This window comes from Lissotriton vulgaris, chromosome 9 (genome assembly GCF_964263255.1).
Source record: "Lissotriton vulgaris chromosome 9, aLisVul1.2, whole genome shotgun sequence".
NCBI lineage: Eukaryota > Metazoa > Chordata > Amphibia > Caudata > Salamandridae > Lissotriton > Lissotriton vulgaris.
In genome coordinates, this window is record NC_141697.1 from 74,034,066 (window position 1) to 74,052,658 (window position 18,593).

General features: G+C 43.4%; 1 protein-coding gene across 4 annotated transcripts in view; it reads left to right on the forward strand.

Moving 5' to 3' along the window:
* The window catches only part of SIPA1L1 (signal induced proliferation associated 1 like 1), an 847,070-nt gene that overhangs the window by 593,999 nt on the left and 234,478 nt on the right, over nucleotides 1-18,593 (forward strand). The window lies entirely within an intron of this gene.

The following is an 18,593-nucleotide window of genomic DNA, read 5'->3' on the forward strand; positions in this document are numbered from 1 at the left end:
AGAAACGCAGCCTGGCAATGCTCGATTAAGTAGGATTTGCACCTTAATAAAGCACGCTCTTTAAGGCCAATCTCCACCAGTCTGGAGAGAAGGATGGAATGCGATACTATGTTGAAGCCACAGACCAGTCCAGTAGCACAGAGTTCACCGGGTTGTCCTTATCCTCAACCCCACGTAATCCATCCAGCATGTTTGGAGGTACCAAAAAGCATGTTCCTTGTGTGCAGCTGCATTATGGCACTTGGTAAGATGTGAATGGCAAGGGTTTGGCATTTAAATATTGTCCATACTGCCCAACTGCAAAACTGACCAGTGCACATAAATAGTGAGCTATCTTGATACCCACTGTTATGATGCAGAGCAAACCTGTTGGTGCGCAGCATTCAAATTTAGTTTGGCTCCTCAAGCAGCTCTGTACCCAGGCATTCATTTTTTTTTCAGGATGTGAATGGATCAATGACACAAAATGAAATTAAGCTGACACTGATGCATTGCAAATGTTGCCCCCTATTGGGTAGTGGGTGATAATCTTAATATTTAACTACTGTAGAAACGTTTTTACTTATTGCAATCTCGGTCCTTAACTGTCTGTTTAATGTGCTGTCCTCTAGTGCCGTTTACATGGGCGTCCGCAGAAATTTTTCCAGGGGGGGGCAAAATGTTAACACCATCACCATCCTCCAACATTATGTGTGCCAGGTGGGGCACAAGAAACACTGGGGCGCAGAACTGGGATAGACTTAATTAAATGCCACGAATCCAGGACATGTGACTGACCCTGCCACAGGCCAATAAACACCACCTGTATGGAAAACGCAAAACTTTCTGACAAGGTGCTTTACCTCTGTGTGCTAGGTGTGCAGACTTCCGGGTCCTCGATCCAACACCAATCAAGGTTGTCTTCAGAACGATTCGATTTTTATCAGAATACTTTAAAACAGCCTATGATTAAAGCACCAGATTAAATATATTGTATGCACAGTGTATGTTAGGGATTATTTGTAGCACACATATTTACCAATATTGGCTTCTTGGTGCTAGAATTCATGATAACTTTTATCCAAAGACAACGTCAAAGTTAGTAATAAATAATTCAGCAATCACACGCGCTAGTGATTGACCAATGGGTGCTCCCTTTACTAGAATTCCCCGGGCATTGCTAAATTTTACACACAATTAATTAATTTATACAAAATAAAATGTAAAGGTGCAAATGTTAGCTATATTTTTAAAAAGAAACTTAGAGTCCCTCTACGTGTAGTCAATGTCAAACTGACAACGTTCCCACGTTTAGGGATACAATAATGGCCAGCTCCCTTATGCGGAAGCCTGGCACCGTAAATGTGTGGCACAAGCGGTGCCCGCAGGAGCGGCACATCACAGGTCCAGGGATGCTGAATCTTACACAGTGGTCGAAGTGGGGGAAAAAAAGTAGGGGAACAGTGGGCTGAGAATCAAAGGGCGGGAATAACCCAAGCATTGAATCTGTGGTTGGAGCCAGAGGTGTGGCCAGAATGCGCAGACATCCCATTTGTTTGTATTTGTTTGGCATTTCACTGCCCAGTTTAATCAACCAATGGATACGCATGATTATTTAAGGTTATATTGAGTTATTGACATTAAAATATATTCACAAAGTGGGATATGCTTCTAATCACAGAATGTACCAAATACGATAAAATGTGGAAACACAAGCCCTTTGTCTCCGAGTCATGGAGTTTCTGTCATCAGCACTACTCCCTTTTTACACAACAGCAGTTCAAACATGAATGGCAAAATATCCTACTTTGCAAATGTTTTCTCTAAAATTATGGCTCTGCCATATTTGCCTCATAATGCAAGATCTGCTGCATGATCTGACAATTTAAACCAATAAATTGTTTGTAGCTCAAACATATCAAAAGTTATATAAATGTGACTTGTGTTGCTGCTGAGTGGATGGCCTATTGTAAAGGCTGACTGGTCACGCTTCTCACTGCTGCCTTTGTATGTTACACTGGTACAAATAAGGCAAAATCTTTCCAGAGACTGTTAGGATGTGTAAACATGTCAAAATAATAAAATATCTGAAAATATACTGCATTACGCTGCAGCCTTTTTTTAATGCATAATTTAGTCAACACTACGGCATAATGTTGTCATCCTTTCCTGCATAATTATTCTCAGTGGCCCCACAGCTGGCAGCACATGTTAAAAGTGCTTGTGAATGAAGCCGGGTGACTGTAAGTTTGCGAACTTAGTTTGGTGTGCGTGCAAATCCTGCATTGCCAATCCCTGGTGAGTTGCAGCTACTACTGCTGAAACAAGGCCAATGGAGGTACCTATGGGTGAGGCAGACTGGCCTCAAGGGTAGGGCCAGCCACAGCACTGGTGGTGTCCTGTGCATTAATGTTTGTTAGTGCCCCCCAATGACCACCTCTGCCATGGATTCCCTCACTACCACCCTTTAACTGTGCCCCCCATTTTCCATAACCACTCTCTCTCAGATGCATCTAATTTGATTTACAGCGCCACTCATACCATTGTAGAGTGTCAGAGCACTTTACATCACACACATTACACAGAGACAATCAATATGTGTGTAAATCATTTTATAGAAAATGTTACATAAGACTAAGGACTACAAGGTGTAGGATTCACATGATAACCATAGTAGTAGCCCGTATAGTTTTATAGTGAATGGTCTGGAGAAACACAATACCCGGAATTTAAAACATAATACCATGGTGGGGGTTCTCCTTAATAATCAGAATTAATTTCTGTCCAAAAGAACACTTTTTGGGACATTAGGATAATCAAAGACTGGGGGGAGGTGGGAGGGGACATAACGCTGTAATTTATACCTTGCAGTTTGTATGCAGCTCTTAGATGACAGTTAATAGCTCACTGTTCTAAGTTAGGATTTTAACTTATAAACTGCAAGTAACAAAAGGATCTCTCTGACAAAAGCAGTAGCCCACTGACCTATTTACATTATGTGCACTTTGTGATCTGCATGGCGCATGTTCTTTGCAGCCGGTACATTAACCCTCTGAGCTACCTTTCCATGAGTCAAAACTTCCACTAGACAAAATTCTGATCTCTTTCTAGGAAGAACATTAATCACCAGAGTCATCATGACATTTTTATTGTTGCCGAAAATTGCTGGTGGCCAGGAAGGAGGCAGCAAGAGTTTTTAAAACCATAACATACTTGCAAACATGATGCCTCCACCTAAAGTCGTAACAAAAGAGTGAGCAACCCAATATACCCTCGAGGATTTGCAGCATGAGTTGAGTGCAGGGCAGTGCACTCAACTCATGCTGTTGTGACGATGCTCTGAGCACTTTGAGCCAGATCTGCCATCTTCTTTAAACAAATAAACAAATAGTGTAAGACGCCCTGCGACGCTCCTTTCGCAATCTTTCGTCTTCTTTAAACAAATGAACAAATAGCGGAAGACGCTCTGCGACTTTCTTTGCGCAGACATTATTGGCAGCCTTTTAAAACCACCAATAAATATCCGGGAAGGCAGCCACACTCGTATTCAACAGTTTTCTATTTATTGAACACGATAAAGATTGGATTGCTGCAATATCTATGCTACTCTCGTTCCAAAATTTGAAGGGTTCTCAAGATATGATTTTCATGTCCTGAAGATGGTCTCAACAACTCAAGAATAGAGACCGAAACGTCGACAACGCTTTTTCTATCCGATTAGTAAATCAATTGTAAAAAGGTAGAAAAGCGCTCACAATTGTTATAAAGAAGTTTTCCTTGACTGACATACATGACATGTACTTCTTATAACATTGTTATCTATGTGGTTCCCTTTTAATTTCATTTGAAGTATTAAATACACATTTTTCATATACACCCTCTTTTGCTCTCATTCTCATTTAGATCACCTATGGTGGCTTATTAATATTGATCAAATATTTGTTGTTGCAGCTTTGCACTATCGGTACCAAGTGTGTAAGTCCGCTAATTGTTGTTTGAAATTTTGCTAAAAATCCAATAGTATTAAAATCCCTTGAAGGTATTTTCACCCTACCATATCCACCTGAAGTCAGCACCTGGTGTGGTTACACTGGTTGCACTGCCCTAGAGCTGTCCCTTCTCAAGGGTCCTGTGACCTCAGTGACTGTTGTTCTAGGGTTTGCTGCTTCATAGGCCTGCCCGCAAGACTGGAGGTGAACTTCAGAATGGATAGTGGTGGACAAGACTTGAAGGTTAACCTACACTTGTCATGCTAGGGTCCACCTGCTGGTGCGAAGACACCAGGACTTCTAAGCTGTTGCGAAGCCTTCTAAGGTCTAGCATGTGATTGTGCTCTCGCAGGAGAGTGGTCTGGTGGACTGGTTATTAAGGCTGAACCTGGTTCCCAGTTCCAAATTCAGCAGCTCTGACCATAGTGCCACATCCTCTCCCCCACCGAACACCGTACTGCCCCACTGAAAAAAACTCCCACTGTCTTCAACTACAACCCAATTGTTGCCCGCTATATCAATTTAAATTACGCACTAGACAAGAGCAATATGCGGCCAACAAAAAAAAAAGTAACAACATCCTGGAAAAAGCAAAAGCTTATAGGGAATGCAAAATTTAGCAAACCATGGGAAATGTAAGCAGGAACAACATGGTTACCGTAATGCTTTTACACTCACTATTCCGGAATCAGTGAGTGCTTTTGCCTGAAAAGTTAAGGACACGACTACAGGGCCCTGAAAGGCCCATTTCAATGGCCATTGCTTATATCCTTACTAAACGAAGGCAGAATGGTAAAAAGACCCCATCCCTGGATGCGGAGCCGCAGCACACATTTTGTTTTCCAATCCACACATTGCAGTACCTCCAGGATGGGTGCACTAGTTCCAAGTCCAGGGAAAACAAAGACAAGAAAACAAAAATAGCGCTTCATTGGCAAACTCTGTACTTCACTGGCAAACTCTGTAAAAGTGGCGCTACTGTGTTTCAGTGTGAATACAATCAGTTTGTCCAGTTTGCTACCACTCTGTCTTACTTTATTTACCTATTTATCTATTTTTCATGTTTTTAGCCTTTTATTCCCAATGCTGCACTTTTGAATTAAAATGTCAGAAAAATATGACATTTCCAGCAAAAGTGTCTTTCTTTTTTGGATCCATTTCACAGGGAAGCAAATAAAAGAAAGGAGAGGAAAGAGAGTGAGAACCCCGTCTTCAAGTGACTGTTTCATGGGCGTCCGCAGGGGGGGCAAGGAGGGTCACTCCAGGGGGGAGCAAGCGCCCCTCCTTGCCCCCCCCTGCGGACGCCCATGGCCGTTTACGATTCCACTTCTCTCTGCTCTTGAAGCTGTGGCTTCACGATTTCTCACTCTGACCTTGCGGAAACGGTCTCCTCCTATAAATTGGTGTACTTCACAGCTTCAGCTTCTGCTGTGGATGCCACCGCGCGTAGTTTTTACACTTGGTAACTAGAGTTATAGCATTATCCTTCGCAGGCTGTTCAATTTTCTTGCATTTTTTGCAGTGTAAGCTTTTGAATGGTGTTTGACCCTGCGATGAGTAACCTGGTACATAAGAGTCGCAAAATGCTGTTTCTGCATTATTTTTCTGCTCATAGACTAGGGAATTTCCTTAGGTTAAAATTTGGAAATCTAATATTTTTTTCCAATTTTTATGGTATGAGAAATGCTATCAGGATTCCCTTGTTGGAACTGGTGCATACAGATGCCTCCCAGACGTTTTTTTGGTTCTCTTGGTAGAGCAGCAGTGTAACTGAGTGGCACAGAGTCATTTCAAAACCACCATCCACACTTATCTCCCTTCTGTTGCTGTCCATTTGTCTTGCTTGCTGTCCCCTTATCTTTCTCTTACCCTTTCTCATATTCTTTCTATTTGTGTCTGCCGCTCATTCTCTCAATGTCTTGCTGTCTCTATATGTCTCTCCAGCATCACCTCCCTCCCATCTTTCTATTTCTCTCTCTTTCTCTGTTTGTGTCCTTCTCCTTCTCCCTTTCTAGATCTCGATCTTTCTAATTGGAATACTGGTGTGTTTCATGAATGCCCTTTCTGAGCCTTTTAGAAAATGTTAAAACAAGTTTTAGAATGCTGTATTTAACCCCATATTCTTACAAATGTTTTGTGGGGATAACCTTTGAACTATCCTCGAGTCTGGTCACACTTGCTTCGCTCACCCTAGATATTATGTCTCTCCACATCGCAGAATCCTCATCCTGACCGTAACATATCCGCAAATGACCTCGTGTGACGTGGCCTTGAATTTACTTGCTTGGTGTCGTGTGCTAGAGTGGAGGACACTGAGGATTTTTTGCTAGTAGTCTGGTTTGAAAGTGTCAAGTCGCATGATAATAGTTTTATAGGACTATGAGAACATGTTGATGCTGTGGAAAAGTGCTCCAACTAGCAAAATGAACCATTGTTGTTGGTGTAGCCACATAAGAGTGCACAGCTATGCAATATTATTTTTATTGATTTATTTGTAGTTTGGACATCTTTGTTATCGGTGTGCAGTTTCTACTGGGGTCTGTGCACCTCCTGAGTCTTTCTTGCCTCAACTCACCTGGTGCTGGCTAGTGGTCGTGGAAATGATGCGCTGGTGTTCCCTCGGATTGTCCATTTCGTTACCTGTTCTGGAACCCTACGAGTAAGGTTACCCGATGACTCCGTGTCATCAGGGACACAAGCTCGCAGTCTTCTGCTTTCTTCAGCAGCCAGTGAATTTGAGGAATTGCATTCCTGGTTCACAACAATTGACCCAGTTGGTCTCGTACACCTGCAAACAATGAAAAGGAAAATGTTATTCCGCGTTGGACCATGATGTCCCTGCGGAATAGCGTAGTATGTTGGCATCTCTTTAGAGGAGACAGGATTGAGGGGGGCCGGGGCGGTGAGAGGGCGAGGGGGACTTCCTCCTGATGTTCGTCACCAGAAGGCAGCATTTCAGGCAGCGGCTAGAAGACCTTGCTTCGTGCCCATGCTGCCTTCTTCGGTCCTGTGCCTGGGCTTCCATCACAAGATCCAGGGCTAGACCTGCTCCTCGGCTAGACATGCTCCTCTTTGTCCAAACTCCTTCGCTATGAATTGTGAGATTATCTTTTTAGTCAATGTTTCGAAAGTGTTCATTTAATTTATAACCCCGATTCATGAACGTTTTTACTTGTAGGTCTGTGGGGACGTGTTGTATGAAATACAAATAATCCATGCTTGTTGTGCTTGGTTATGTGATCGCAGTAGGGGCCACATCGAGTGTGAGAAGGCTCTACCCAGTGGTGGGGTGGGGGGGGGGGGGGGGGGGGGGAGAGCTCTTCCAGGTTTGTGAGTGCTCTGCTGTGAGTGCTCTGCTCGGATGGGAGATCGTGCGCCTAGAAATACATTGGCTAGAGAAAAATGACGTCCTGGTCTCAATTCCCGACCTTACCCGAAAGGTTACTCTGTTTCTGTTGGCCCTTGCTTACGATTAGACAATGATTCTATGTAGTAATTGGCTTAGAAAATTAAATAGATGGTTCCGCTCTCTACGTATTAGGAAAAAGGTGCAAGTAAATTAACATTTTCAAATCTGTTGCCCTTCCGTGGTCCATTTTTTTTAATTCATATCTCTTCCATAGTTCCAATCCTGTCCTTATATTTTTAATAATAATTCGCAAATTCGTAATTCCTAATATAAAGATACATTTGTCTATTTGAATGAATATCAAAGTTAAATAAAAAGGCGAATCTTAATAGAAAAAGCTTTCAGCATGTAGCATCTGGCTGTGCTGCTGAATGACAGCAATATTTGCAAGAGATCCTGGTGCAGATGTCGAGTGTGTGCCTTAAAGGTTTGTTTGCTGCATGTGCATTAAAGGTTTGTTTGCTGCATGTGCACAAGAAATCATGTTTCATGTCAGTGTATTATATTCTCTTTTATGTCCTGTTAGTCCCCTGTAGCAGAACGTTATCGTGCAAGTAGTCACAAAGTTGCTCTGCTAAAACTGCCGGTGCAGGGGTCTGTGCGATTGTGACACAGGTAAATCGACATTTTCGCAGTCTCTACCCGATGTCTGACACACTGAGGCAAAGTATTAGTTCTACAAAGATTGAGATCTGATCAACATTTTGGGCCCTCAGCAAGTCGTGTTGAGTTCGGACTGAAGCGCTTTGGCTGTATATTAAATCAATGTAATAAGGATGCAATTATGGTTTTCTTGTACCGACTAGTTGTCTTTGTGCCTTTGATGATACGAATTCATTGGCTTATACATTTGGGCCTGCTTTTGAATCCAGGACTGGAAAGGCTTTTTGTAGTTTGTATAAAAAAAGAGACATTGTTCCATGCTTTGGTGTGCACTTCCTGCTTTTGTGCATTCATGTTATAATATATTAAGGGTTGGAACGGTCAAGCCAGAGTGGTGGGCACCCAGAATTTGGAGATACGTTTGAGTGCGATAATGCATACCACAACCATTCACGCTTGTTCTCTCAAATTAAAGCCGCAGCCCATGAAGCCCAGGAACTGTATGCTGGTGTGGACACCTGTGAGATGCGCTGGAGGTGGCTTCAGGATGATTGGATTTATCAGTGACTGCTTTCTTCTCAAGCACTACTGTGCCATCTCATTCAGGCTCCCATGCGCCTCCACATATTTATTGATCCCCATAGCAGCACAGCATCAGGCAGTGTTGGCAAAGGAATCTCTGGTTTAGAATGTTGCACTGCTAGTGGACATCATGTGTGCTGTGTTGTATGTGCAACTGTGCGTGAAAGGGTAATGGTTATGTATTTTGGTGAAGCTTCTGTTGCTGCCGTACGGTGTGTGTGTGTGTGTGTGTGTGTGTGTGTGTGTGTGTGTGTGTGTGTGTGTGTGTGTGTGTGTGTGTGTGTGTGTGTGTGTGTGTGTGTGTGTGTGTGTGTGTGTGTGTGTGTGTGTGTGTGTGTGTGTGTGTGTGTGTGTGTGTGTGTGTGTGTGTGTGTGTGTGTGTGTGTGTGTGTGTGTGTGTGTGTGTGTGTGTGTGTGTGTGTGTGTGTGTGTGTGTGTGTGTGTGTGTGTGTGTGTGTGTGTGTGTGTGTGTGTGTGTGTGTGTGTGTGTGTGTGTGTGTGTGTGTGTGTGTGTGTGTGTGTGTGTGTGTGTGTGTGTGTGTGTGTGTGTGTGTGTGTGTGTGTGTGTGTGTGTGTGTGTGTGTGTGTGTGTGTGTGTGTGTGTGTGTGTGTGTGTGTGTGTGTGTGTGTGTGTGTGTGTGTGTGTGTGTGTGTGTGTGTGTGTGTGTGTGTGTGTGTGTGTGTGTGTGTGTGTGTGTGTGTGTGTGTGTGTGTGTGTGTGTGTGTGTGTGTGTGTGTGTGTGTGTGTGTGTGTGTGTGTGTGTGTGTGTGTGTGTGTGTGTGTGTGTGTGTGTGTGTGTGTGTGTGTGTGTGTGTGTGTGTGTGTGTGTGTGTGTGTGTGTGTGTGTGTGTGTGTGTGTGTGTGTGTGTGTGTGTGTGTGTGTGTGTGGTGTGTGTGTGTGTGTGTGTGTGTGTGTGTGTGTGTGTGTGTGTGTGTGTGTGTGTGTGTGTGTGTGTGTGTGTGTGTGTGTGTGTGTGTGTGTGTGTGTGTGTGTGTGTGTGTGTGTGTGTGTGTGTGTGTGTGTGTGTGTGTGTGTGTGTGTGTGTGTGTGTGTGTGTGTGTGTGTGTGTGTGTGTGTGTGTGTGTGTGTGTGTGTGTGTGTGTGTGTGTGTGTGTGTGTGTGTGTGTGTGTGTGTGTGTGTGTGTGTGTGTGTGTGTGTGTGTGTGTGTGTGTGTGTGTGTGTGTGTGTGTGTGTGTGTGTGTGTGTGTGTGTGTGTGTGTGTGTGTGTGTGTGTGTGTGTGTGTGTGTGTGTGTGTGTGTGTGTGTGTGTGTGTGTGTGTGTGTGTGTGTTATATATATATATATATATATATATATATATATATTTGAGGAGGATCACTTTGGGCAATTCCCAGACTGACTGCATTGAGATAGTTATTCGATGCATCAATTGCAAAGAACCTACTGGCCCTAGAGTTTAGTACCTCCCCTCCCGAGCACTCTACTATTTAGATCAGACGCTTCCCTCTCTGGACATTGGTATGGGGAGAAAGCGAGGTTGGACTGAATAAAGTTGATTGACTGGATGAGGCCCCACCACCATAGACCCTGACCTATTGGGGGAGAAATGTGGCGCTATTGATTGCTGTCATAGTAGTCGTGAGATAGAAAGAGTTGTAGAAGGCAGAGCCAACGTTGATGGGGTGAGTCACGATGGAACTAATTCAGGGATGATCCACTTCCTCTCCTGGAACATTGCAGGACTCCAGAAGAAACTGCCTCTCCCGGAGTGGAATGAGTTAATTGGCAAGTACGACATCTGCCTGTTCCAGGAGACGTGGAGTATGGTCCCCTTGTGTAAATCAGGGTATACTACTTTTTTCATCCCAGCCATAAGCACGGGAAAAGGCCGTCCCTCTGGGGGCCTCCATATATGGATTAACATCTCTTTAAACTGGTCCATCATTATGCATAGTTCACTTTCTAAGGATTATTCTACATCTGACAATTAAAAGGCATGCCAAGGGTACTGATGTGGGGATATTCAATGTCTATGTGAGAGGGTCTCCTGGGGCCCAAACTTCAGCAACACTAAAATCATTGGAGAGCGAGTTATCCTGTATTCCCCCCCACTCTGGTATCATTGTAGCAGGGGATTTTAACTGCACATACGAACCATTGAGTGGGGAGGACATGTTGGGCATTGGTGAGGAGGATAGCAAATGGGCCATACCAACGCTGAATATAGCGCCAATAAAAAAGTGGACACAAAGGGCTATTCAAATCAATGCCCTAATCTTAGAATATAATTTAAGAGCAGTCAATGGCAGCACACGCTCTGATTTAAGTGGGGCCAATACGTACAATAGGCCAAGCTGTCCATCAAGAATAGATTATATTTTACTGGATATACGTCTATGGGGCGATCTTGTGGATATGGAAGTCAGACCTACTCTGGGCAGTGATCATAATCCTTTATGCATGCAAATTAATAATAACCGGGCAACTACTTCTATTAACCCCCCTAATGTTCTGAGGATGTCAACAAAAGAGGTTAGTCCCTCAAATTGTAACCAACGCCTTAAATGGCATAAGATCTTACATCGGGAAGATAAGCTAAGCAGCATTAAGGATCTCATTGACCAGAAGATTGCAGAGCTCGAACCAGTTAATGGCACCCATGAGAAAATATTACTTCCCATTCTCTAAATGTTATCATGATGCAATAGAAAGATTGGGGATGTTCTTTATCTTCAAGGAGTGCAGTGAGCTGAAAGGATATCCACCCAGACCCTCTAACACCTGGTATTCTGCCACTTGCAGGGAAAAAAGACAGGCCTGATCTTTAGCCTTACGGAAAAAAGATCCCCAAGCAATAAGAGTAGCAAGGAAGGAGTACACTAGGGAAAAAGAGCTTGCATAACGTAACTGGGAGGAATCTCATTGGCAGGAGCTCAAAATTGCCTCGCAACTGAAAGACTCAACTGTCTTTTGGGAGCTAATTAATAAAGGCATGCGAAGGGGAATCAATCCAATCCCAAACCATATCACTGAGCAGCAGTGTTATGACCACTTCCATAATCTGTATTGTGATACCGCAAGCTATCGGCCTCTATCGAGTGGGACGCTCTTATCCTTGTCTGAGGGCTCAATACCAGAAGAACCTTTTGAGATCAATGAGGTAACCTCCGCTATTGCCAGTATAGCACCAGGAAAGGTGGCGGGTCCAGATCACCTTCCAGGGATCCCTAAACCCTGGGCCCACTTCATCTTGCTGTTAATAAACCTCATTGCTAGAGGCCATGTCGTCCCCGATTCCTGGAAGGGTGCAGAGGTGGTAACTATATATAATAAAAAAAGGGGGACCGGGAGGACCCTGCCAACTACAGGCCGATCCGTTTAATTGATGTAATACAGAAGGTGGTTGGCAGGGTTCTCCTCATGAGGATTAGATCCTGGATGGACGATGGGAACATCCTCTCACATTTTCAGGCAGGATTTAGACAGAAGGTGGGCACGATGGACCAGGTTTTTAGATTTTTTATGTTATATTGGAAAACTGTGGTGATCGGGAAAGGCAGTCCATACCTGGCGTTTATCGATTTGAAGACCGCCTTCGACCTGGTACCACGTCCCAAGCTCTGGCAGGTGCTGTTTGATCTGGGTGTTTCTCCGCTCATTCTTGATTTAATCAAACGCCTGCATGAGGGAAATTATGCGAGAATTAGGTGGGGCAGTCAGGGCCAGCTGACAGGTAGGGTGCAGTGAATAGGGGGTAAGCCAGGGTTGTGTGTTGGCTCCGACCTTGTTCTCTCTCTTTATTAATGGGGTGGTAGACCATTTGAGAGAGGAACCAGCCGATGCCTCGACCCTGGCTGGTGAGAAATCCCCTACACTCCCCTTCGCCGACGACACCCTCCTTCTATCGAAAAGCCCTGGTGGTCTACAGAAACTGCTGGATAGGTTCAGCTTGTTCTGTGACCTACGGGGTTTATCTATCAACACGTCCAAAACTAAGCTGATGATTTTATCCCCGTCCAAACGTTTTAGAAACAAGATCACCCTCAATGGTATTCTACTCGATATAGTCGAGTCCTTTGACTACCTGGGAATTCGGGTTAACAACTTGATGAAGTGGAGTTCCCATCTGGCCAAAATACTCCTCAACCTCCAGCAGGTGTCCGGGGCAATTTTAAGAGTCCAGCAACTTTCAGTTAGTAAACCGGTAGCCCCGGCCCTTGTGGCATATGAGGGCAAAGCATTACCATCTGCTGTCTATGGGTCAGAACTTTGGGTATTCGAGAACACCTCTGATCTAGTCAGATCTGAAAACAAGTTTTATAGAGGTTTGGTTTCTCTCCCACCTTCCACTCCTCTGATACCACTTTGCCAGGATATGGGCAAACGCTGTATCAAAGATATTGTACGACTCCGCCCTTTACTATTCTGGGCTCGCCTAACAAGGACCCTCGAATTGTCTAATTATGTTGCTGCCCTTAATGAACTTATCAAACCGGTAACAAGATCAAATGGATCTGCAAGCTTAGGCAGTTGGTGATAGACATTGGGTTAGGGAAAACATGGGCTAGTCAGACCCCAACACCCAAACAGACCATTAAGAAAGCATACTGGGATTTGGTTCAGGCGGGGGAGGCAAGTACAACCAACTGGGAGATCCTCACTGAGCAATTTCTTGAACACAAGCCTGTCCGGAAATTGGAACCCTTTCTTGATTTTATTCAAACCCCAAGAGACAGGACACTCTACATGAAACTCTCCCGCTTAATGAACTCGCAGCAGGGTGGAAACAGGGTAATGCAATATCTCCCTCGTGTCCTGGTTGTGCAGCCCCTTTGGAGTCCACTGCCCACTTCCTCTTTGCTTGCCCAGCATATAGGTACGGAAGAAGGAAGTGGCTCAAACTTATTTGTAAAAAGATGGGCTCTAAGAATTATTGGGTGGCGCTCTGCATATTAAGATCTGATACCACCTCTCTCACTATGGTTTGCGGGTTAGCCAAATACTTGGGTTGTGCTTGGCGAACACGTAACAAGTTGCTAAAGGAAAGGAAGATGTAGGTGGTGTGAGGGGTCACTTTAGATGTACTGTTTGCATTGTTCGTATATAAACGGTTTTCTAGACCTCATTTTACAAGCTTCACTACGTTACGCCAATTTTACTCTTCTTGGAGATTTTAATCTCCATGTTGATAATCTTGAGGATACCGCCTCTATCAACTTTGTATCCACACTGACTGACGGGGGTTTGAAACAACTTATCAGCAGTTCCACCCATAAAGCGGGTAACACTCTTGACCTGATCTATACCAACTTGACGGGCTTGGAGGTCCTTGACCTAGTCCCTATAGTATGGTCAGACCACTTGCTTATTCCTTTCACAGTCCCCTGCCACCCCTCTAATCGACATATTCGTCCGGCTAAACAATTAGGTAGGAATTGGAGCAAGATTTCCCCGGAAAGTCTAACTTCTGGGCTTTCACTGGTTGTTGTTCCAGACACAAACTTAGATCTTGATACTCGCTTGATTAATCTCAATGACCAGATTACTTCGGTAATTGACCTCATTGCCCCAGTTAGACCTATTAAAACCTACCGCTCGGCTCCTTCGGCCCCATGGTATTCGAATGACCTCAGAGTGCTCAAATCAGAATGTAAACGTCTAGAGAGACGCTGGAGAACCACCTTTTCCCCTGACCGCAACAGCCACTATAAAGCCGCTTTGAAAAATTATAGAAGGAAGCTCATTGAACATAAAAGGAAATTTCTAGAAGACAAAATAAACCGTTCTCAAGGGTCATCTAGGGAAATCTTTGAGACAGTAAGGTCCTTCACGGATCCCCTAGCCCTTAAACGTCCTCCAGTGGTTTCACAGACTCTCTGTGACAACCTCTCTACTTTCTTCGAGAATAAAATAGCCACAATTTATGATTCCTTCCCCAGTAACATTCAAGTAACACAATGTTCCTCCCCCTCCTCTCCTGCGGCTTCAGAGTCCCTGTTTTCTGAGTTCGCAGAGATCTCATTGGAACAATCTCTTGGGGAACTCTCTAAGACTAAATCTGGCTCCCCACTTGACCCTTGGCCCGCTAAACAGTACAGATCATTAGCCCCCGTTCTTAACCCTCTTCTGAATGGGATTTGTAATGACTCGTTTAAGCTGGGACTCTTTCCAGATGCCTGGAAACAAGCTCGATTGGTTCCCATAATAAAGAAGTCTACCGCTGACCCCAGTGACCCCGCCAATTACAGACCGATTTCCCTATTACCTGCCCCTGCTAAAGTACTAGAAAGACTCGCTCAACAACAGCTAGCGACCTTTCTTGAAACTTCAGGCGCGTTCCATGACTCTCAGCATGGTTTTAGGTCTGGTTACAATACTGAATCTGCACTCATTGAGATGTCTGATGCTGTAAGATGGAGCTTGGATGGGGGGTCTAGAGCGGTGTTGGTGCTGCTTGACTTGTCAGCAGCATTCGACACCGTTTCCCACCCCCTTCTCCTTGAACGCCTGTACTCTAAGGGCATTCAGGGTACAGCGTTAGGGTGGATATCTTCCTTCCTGTCCAACCTTACCCAGGCGGTGTTCACTCCCCCTTTTACCTCTGAAAGCCGTCCGCTCCGGTGGGGAATCCCTCAGGGATCCTCTCTGAGCCCGCTTTTATTCAATATATATTTTTCCCCACTTTTTGATATCATTGCTCAAACGGGTATAAAAGTCACTTCTTATGCTGATGATATCCAGCTTTTGTTTTCGTTTAACAGCATCACTCCCACCACTTTTGACCCCTTAAAAAACTGTTTACGAACCATCGCCCAGTGGATGGATAATAACTTCTTGAGGTTGAATGCTGGAAAGACGGAGGTCCTTTTCTTCCATCAGCCAACCCCATTGGACTCTAACATCTGGTGGCCTCTGGATCTAAGCGTACCTCCCATCCCCAAGGACTCAGTGAAAAATCTAGGAGTCAGATGGGATTCCAACCTCTCTTTTAACCATCAAGTTCACACAGTTTCCATGGCCTGTTTAGCAAAAATTCGAATGATAAAGAAGTTTATTCATTTTCTGCCCAGTAACACCAGGAAGACAGTGGTACAGGCGTTAATCACTTCACACCTTGATTACGCCAATGGCCTATACACTGGTCTGTCTGTAGGACTCTGCCACCGCCTTCAGACGGTCCAGAATGCCGCGGTGCGACTGGTCCGCGGCATCCCTCTGCGTGAGCACATAACCCCTCATCGTCGCGACCTTCACTGGCTTCCAGTTCATAAGAGGGCAGAATTTAAAGCTCTGGTCTTGGCTCATCGAGCCTTGCGAGGCAAGGGCTCTGCTTATCTCTCTACGTGCCTTATTCCCTATAACAACTCCAGGACCCTTCGTTCTTCTGGTAAAAACTTACTTTCCGTACCCAGATTCAGGAAAACCCGCTCTGGTGGGAAATCCTTCCCAGTACTGACAGCGGCCATCTGGAATAAATTACCCAATCCCATTCGGCTGATCAAGGATGAACAACCCTTCCGGAGAGCCTTAAAAACCTACCTGTTTTGCTGATTCTCTTCTTTTTATCAACCATCTCATGCAGCATGAAGTTACTCAGAAGCGTCGGGACACCCCGTTGGGGTAGCTGTACGCTATATCAAGTTACACTCAAATAAATAAAATAAATAAATAAATAAATAAAACATTTTTAGCATTTTTATTCTATCATTTTTAACCGCATTATTTTAGAGAAGTGCATTTATTGGATGTAGGGAACAACGGATATATAAATACTGTCAGCAAATGTACTTCCTGCCTATATGTAACAATGGATTTTTTTGACATGACTTATGAATGTACGTGCTTTTATGATAAAAATGTTATCGAATAAAGTAATTAACTAACATATATCTAGATATATATACTCTCAACTTCCTGCTGCTGCTATACCCTTGGAATGTTGGTGTCACATGGAAAGACCTGTTCCTTTACAAAAGGTAAAACTGTTGGCTATTTTTTTAGTTACACTCTTGTTCTTCAGTCCTGCATAGGAATGTAATACGACCCTCCAACTTTTCAGTCCATCATTCACGGAACTGATGTGTTCAGCCTTTAGTCTAGATTTAGAATGTTGATGGTACAGATTTGCAGAGCCTGTGGTGTAGAGCTGCAATGTGTATGGTACATCATGTAAGGTCTAGATATGCAGTGTCTTACGATGGACCACCTAGAATCGTACGAACCTCTTTAGAGCTGAACTCTGCTTTTGAAGTACAATAAAATGCCAGGATAACTACATCAGTATTTATAGTATGAGAACCCTAAGGATTTCCAGGGACCTGATGTGTCAGTAATATTTCTAAGCATAAGGCCCCTGTGATAAAGCGAGTATTATGAGATAAACTGATATTATATATTGAGAAGGTTCCTTCTCCTTTTTGTTCTTCAGATATAATTATAAATCTGCAATCCCAATCTCAATTATATGAAAGTAATGCTGCAATCATGTACTCGTCCTCAAGGTGTCAAAAGCCATTGTTACTCATACATCTTAATTTTTATTAAAATCTTGACTCATGTAATATGTAGGAAAACGACATAAGCATATATTTGATTGGTCCTATTATAAATCATGGTTTTCCACTCCTTTCAAATTTTGTACAAGATTATGATTGAGAGGCAGAGGTGAGAAGGCATGATTTTCCAGAGTTAGTCTTTGGATAGCTAACATTATCGCAAACAAGCCTCTCTGGTCGGGTCAGTAGCTATGTTCACAATGTCTGGGTCAAGGTACGTTATTGTGTACTCTTACAGAGGTCATATCGTCCCAGTGATTCCAATCTTCCTGAGGGTTTTCCATACAAGAAGCATTAAAGAAACCCTAAGCACGATGGATCAGAATCATGGATGCAGATACTTTGTGGCCAGTCCTTGCGTATAAGATTTACGCCTCTTCCGTTTACATCTGTACGCAGCTCATTGGCTAATTTACTTGGTGCAGAGGCCACCGGCTCTTGACATGCTTGTAGATGGGTGTCTATTCTGGTTCTGCATATAACAGTTATCATTCATGGTGGTATTTACCATTTCTTAAAACTTGGTTTGCAAAAATAAATCGAATTTGCACTGGAACTTATGAACATATGTTGAAGATTTGATATTTAGTTTCTTTTGCTGCATGATTTCACATTTTACACTGATTTGCAAATGGATTTCCAGGGTTTTAAAAAAATCTCCGGGTGGTGACCTTCGTGTTTGGATGTGTAAAGCTTCTGCACAACCTATGTTATCGAATTAAATGATGGAATAGTTTTTGCTTATTGATTTCGAATACATTTTTTTTAAGGCGTTTACATTTTTCATCATGTAAAATTAGCTTTAAACAATTGAAAATGTTCTTGAAATTGCGAGCTGTATGTTTTTGTTGAAATGTGTATTTTCATTTGAATTATGTTGTCTAACTGCAAAGATGTTTATTATTTTAATCATTCCTTTCAGTGATTGGTAAGCACTGCCATCCTAGTACTCGAACTGGCAGAATCAAAAGACAAACAATTTTGAAACCATCATTCCTTGATATTGGTGAATCCATGGTGGTCACTGCTGCCGTACAGTGATTCTGCCTATCCCAAGCCAGTGCTCCTGTATTGTACTGAAATGTGACGTTAGTTTAACTCTATTGCAAAGTAGGTGGTGACAGTACGGTTGTTTCGGCAGTCCGACTAGCCTTGTAAATTCTGCTGTCCTAAGTTACTCGATCCATAAATCTATAAACGGTAGAACAAGCTAATAAGACATTTGGTGATGATAATGTGTCTGAACTACTTTATATTTGCTCACTTGTGTTGTCTTACATGGTTACTCTAGCATCATTCAATAATTCCTTTTAAGTAAGTTTCTGCAAAACTGTAAACAAACATATTTCTTGTTGTGCGAGCCTCTATTTGTCGAACGATCTATAATATTTATATTCAATTTTCTTATTGCGTGGTTAACTGTAATTTTAAATATTAGTAACACGATACAGGTCACCAGCTGCTCACTTTTTTGGAGATCTCAACTTGCTTTAGATCTTTGTCAAATGTTTG